Source organism: Orycteropus afer, unplaced genomic scaffold, assembly GCF_000298275.1.
Source record: "Orycteropus afer afer isolate SDZICR_OR568_19922 unplaced genomic scaffold, OryAfe1.0 scaffold00269, whole genome shotgun sequence".
In the NCBI taxonomy this organism is placed as follows: domain Eukaryota; kingdom Metazoa; phylum Chordata; class Mammalia; order Tubulidentata; family Orycteropodidae; genus Orycteropus; species Orycteropus afer.
Genome location: NW_006921856.1, coordinates 2356495 through 2361707, shown reverse-complemented (window position 1 = coordinate 2361707; position 5213 = coordinate 2356495).

Genomic DNA, 5213 nt, shown 5'->3' with positions numbered 1-5213 from the left:
TGCCCCCTGGCTTCCACAGTCAACCACTCAGGGGGGATCTATGAAGGAGATCCTGGATAGAATGGGAGAATGATGTGGAACAAAACTCAAAATCAAAAAAAAAAAAAAAAAAAGACAAATAAAAGGAACCAGATTTGCTGGTCTGATAGAGTGTGGTGGAACCCCTGAGACCATGGCCCATAGCTGTCCTTCAGGTCTGAAATTGAGTACACTGCTGTAGCTTCCAGTCAAACAAAAGGCAGGTATATGAGCTGGACATTTCCGTTAGGTAGATATACTCCTTGAGAGCTCAATCATTGGAGAACAGAAGGGCTGTGTATGCACAGGGAGACAGTTTTGGAGGCAGGAGTGCATGAGAAGGAAGGACACAGGGAAGAGATAATTATGGAAGGAAGTGGGAAGAGAGCAGTTATATTATGGAAAATTGCAGTCAATTGGAATTGTGAGACAAAGGGTATGTGAACTGTTGTATGGAAAATGAATTTGCTCTGTAAACTTTCAACTAAATCACAATAAAAATTATAAAATTAGGATAGATACATAGCAAAATGAAAGCAAGAGGAAGAAATTAATAAAGTTATATGCTGAATTTAGTGAGATAAAGAAAAACAAAATTAGTAAATAAATTCAAGTGTGAGTTATTTCAAAATTTCAGTGAAAATAGAAGCAACACTGAGACCAACTTTGTTGGTGGTAGTAAGATCTAGGACATCCACTGTGGGAATCCATGAGATAACTAATATCTAGCAAAGCCAACATAGCCGAAGTGTAGCTGCATCTCTATTCCATAATGCATTTAACCTCCCAAACTCTTAAGTACCACCCTAAGGAGCACTGGTGGTGCAACAGTTAAGTGCTTGACCACTAACCAAAAGGTTGTTGTTGTTGTTATGTGCCGTCGAGTTGGACCCGACTCATAGCGACACCTCCTTTGGGTTTCTGAGGCAGCATCACTACGGAAGTAGATTGACCCATCTTCCTTCCGAGGAGTGGCTGGTTGTTCAAATCCACCAGCCTTCTGGTTATCAGTCAAGTGGCTTAAGCACTATGCTACCAGAGCTCCCAACCAAAAGGTTAGTGATTCAAAATCATCCAGTAGTTCCACAGTAGAAAGACTCGTAGACCTGCTTCCGTGAAGATTACAACCAAGAAGGTCCTATGGAGCAGTTCTTCTCTGTCATATGGGATCACTATGAGTCAAATTCAACAGCACAGAACAACAAGAAAGGAGAAGATGAAATCCTTAACTCTGAATTGAGAAAATTTTGAACAACTCTGGAATAAATTTGCATTACTTAACTAAATCAAAAAAATGCCTGAATTGGACTGATTTTTAAACTGGGAAATGAATAGATCAATTTCTCTCACTGGGCAAAATAAACACTATAGAGCTAAATTAAAGTTCAAATATTTGGAAATGAATTTAGTTTTCATACCTGGGATAGGAGGTCTATAAGCATCATACCCAATACAGATATGAGACGAAACTTTCAACTTCTGTAGTAGTAAAGGAAATGCAATTTCTTATTTATGGAAGTGACAATAATTTGATCAATGTCTGTCTGTTTTACTTGCTCATGAGATCTTTGAAGGCAAATGTCATATCTGCTTTTCTCAATGTGTGCATGCAGAGTACAGAAAATAGTGGTACTCAGTAAGCATGTGTTGAAAGAAGAAAAGAAAATAGGTGATAAAAAATAAGGAGGAAGGGAAGAAGGAAAGGAGGAAGGGATGTAAATTGGATACTTCTTTGCAATATCATTTGGAAAACATGAACTCTGTTCTCCAATGTTAGTTGTTCTATTAGTATTTATATTGGAACTCCCGCATGTGTGTAATATCCATGAGAATTTGGAGTGGGGATAAAAAGCTAGAGTCTGGAGTATGTGAATTCTTACTTGTGCATTTTGGGTAATAGAAAGAGTTAAATTTTAAATCTTAGGAATTATAAATTGCATGTACTCTTGATGACCTTTACAGTAATGGGACTATGACAAGCCACAACTTTTTCTCCCATGTTCCATATTCTTATCCCCTTTTGCTACTTCATTTCTCCTCTTTTAATACTTATTCATCCCCATTTGAGGAAAAAAAAAAAATCCTCAAAATCATAACCATCATCACTTCATGTGCTTTCCTCAGTCCCTTCCTATCTTCATTTATCCTTTTCTCATTCTTCTTTTTTCCCTTTTTTCTTTGAATAAATATAGTAAGGTAGCTCTGTGGCAATTCCTGTTCTGCTCCACCTCACCTGTGTATTCTTTGTTTGCCCTTGTCCCTTCTAAATATAGATCTGTATATTGTTGTTAGTGTCCACCAGTTTGGCTCCTAATCACAGCAACCCTATGTACAACAGAATAAAACATTGCCTAGTCTTGAATTATCCTTATGCTTGAGGCTATCCTTGCAACCACTGTGTCAGTCTGTCTCGATGAGAGTCTTCCCTTTTTCCACTGACCTTTTCCATTACTAAGCATGATATCTTTCTCCAGATACCGACCGGTCCCTTCTGATAACTTCACCAAAGTACGAGAGAAGAAGTTTGTTCACACTTCTAAGGAGCATTCTGGCTGTACTTCTTCCAGGAAAGATGTGCTCATTCTTCTGGCAGTCAATGGTATTTTCAATATTCCTTGCCATCACCACAATTCAAAGGCATCAACTCTTCTCTGATCTTTTTATTCATTGTTCAGCTTTCACATGCATATGAGGCTATTAAAAATACTATGGCATGAGTCAGGTGCATTTTAGTACATCAAGGTGACATCTTTTCACTTTAACACTTTATGCTTATGAGTACTTCATTTAATTTCTTGATTACTGCTTCCTTAGGTGTTGATTGTGGATCCAAGTAAAATGAAATCTTTGACAGCTTCAATATTTTCTCCATTTATCATGATGTTGCTTATTGGTCCAGTCATGAGAATTTTAGTTTTCTTTATGTTGAGGTGTAATCCAGCTTTGAGGGCTGGCTGTAGCCTTTGATCTTATTACAAAGTGCTTCAACTGTTCCTCATTTTCAACAAGCAAGGTTGTGTTATGTCATATCTCAAGTTGTCAATGAAGCATCCTCCAATTTTGATACTGTATTCTTCTCCATATAGTCTAATCCCAAAGGGATTATTCACTCAGTATATGGATTGAATAATCAAAATAAGAATAAACATCTGAAAATATCCATTAATAATGGTGACATGGAATATATTAAGGACAATTGGAAGTTGTGAAAAAAAAATGAAATGAAATGCATAAAGATTGATATCCTAGGCATTATGGAGCTGAAATGGACTGGTATTGGCCAATTTGAATCAGAGAGTCTTATGGTCTACTCTTCTGTGAATGAGAAATTGAGAGGAATGGCATCACATTAACTGTCAAAAACAATATTTCAAGATCTGTTCTGAAGTACAATGCTGTCAATGATAGAATAATATCCATACACCTACAAGAAAGAGCAGAAGATTTGAAAGGGTAGCTCAAGAAGACAAAGTACTATAACATGTGCAAAGATCTGGCGTTAGAAAACCAAAAGGGAAGAACATGCTCAGTATTTCTCAAACTGAAAATACAGAAGAAAAAAATTCAAGCTTCCAGTTGCAATATTGAAAGATTCTAAGGGCAAAATATTGAATGATGCCAGAAGCATCAAAAGAAGATGGACAGAATATAGAGTCATTGTAACAAAAAAGTTGCTCGATGTTCATCTATTTCAGGAGGTAGCATATGACCAAGAACCAACAGTACAGAAGGAAGAAGTCCTAGCTGCACTGAAGAAATTGGCACAAAATAAATCTCCAGGAATTGACAGAATACTCATTGAGATGTTTCAACAAATTGATGCAGAGCTGGAGGTGCTTACCCATTTATGCCAAGAAATTTGGAAGACAGCTACCTGGCCAACTGACTGGAAGAAACAAATATTTGTGCCTATTCCAAAGAAAGATGATACAACAGAATGTGGACATTATCCAACAATATAATTAATATCAACAAAAACCCACTGAAATTGAGTTGATTCTAACTCATAGTGACTCCCTTGGATTTCAAAAGATGTACATTTTACTGAAATATATTGTTCATCTTCTTCACACAGAATAGTTATTGGGTTTGAACCAGTGACTTTCTGGTTAGCAGTCAAATGTCTTATCCACTACACAATAACATGCAAGTAAAATTTTCCCAAAGATAATTCAAAAATTGTTGCAGCAATACATTGACAGGGAACTTCCAGAAATTCAAGCTGGATTCAGAAGAGTATGGTGGAATGGAGGATATTACTGCTGATGTCAGCGGGATCTTGGCCGAAAGCAGAGTATGAGAAAGATGTTTATTGATTATGCAAAGTCATTTGACTGTGTGGATCATCACAAATTATGTATAATTTTGAGAAGAATGGGAATTCCAGAACACTTATTTGTGCTTATGAAAAACAAGTTCATAGACAAAGAGGTTGTCATTCAAATAGAACAAGGTGATACTTCATGATTTAAAACCAAGAAGGCTGTCCATCAAGGTTGTATCCTTTCCCCATACTTATTCAATCTATATGCTGAGCAGATAATCCAAGAAGCTGGACTACATAAAGAAGAGTTGGCATCAGGATTGGAGGGAACTTATTAGCAGCCTGTGATATGCAGATGACACAACCTTGCTTTCTGGAAGTAAAGATGACCTGAAGCACTTACTGTTGAAGTCCAAAGATTACAGTCTTCATTATGGATTATAGCTCAACATAAGAAAACAAAAATCCTCACAACTGGACCAATAAACAATATCACAAAAAATGGAGAAAAGATTGAAGTTGTCAGGGATTTCAATTTACCTGGATCCACAATTAACAGCCTTGGAAGCAGCAATCAAGATATCAGAGGTCATATTGCACTGGAAACATCTGCCACAAAAGATCTCTTTAAAATGTGAAGAAGCTACGATGTCACTTTGTAGACTAAGATAAGCCTAACAGAAGCCATGGTATTTTCAGTCTTTTTTTTCCTACCTTTCTTTCTTTCTTTTTTTTTCTAATTGTGATTTGGGTGAAGATTTACAGAGCAAATTCACTTTCCATACAGCAATTCTCATACACTTTGTCTCATAACACTGACCACAGTTTACCACAATGCAACAGCTCCCCTCCCACTTCCTCCCCATAGTTACCTCTTCCCAGTGTCCATCCCTCCATGCACTCCTGCCCCCTGAGCTGTCTCCCTGTGCAT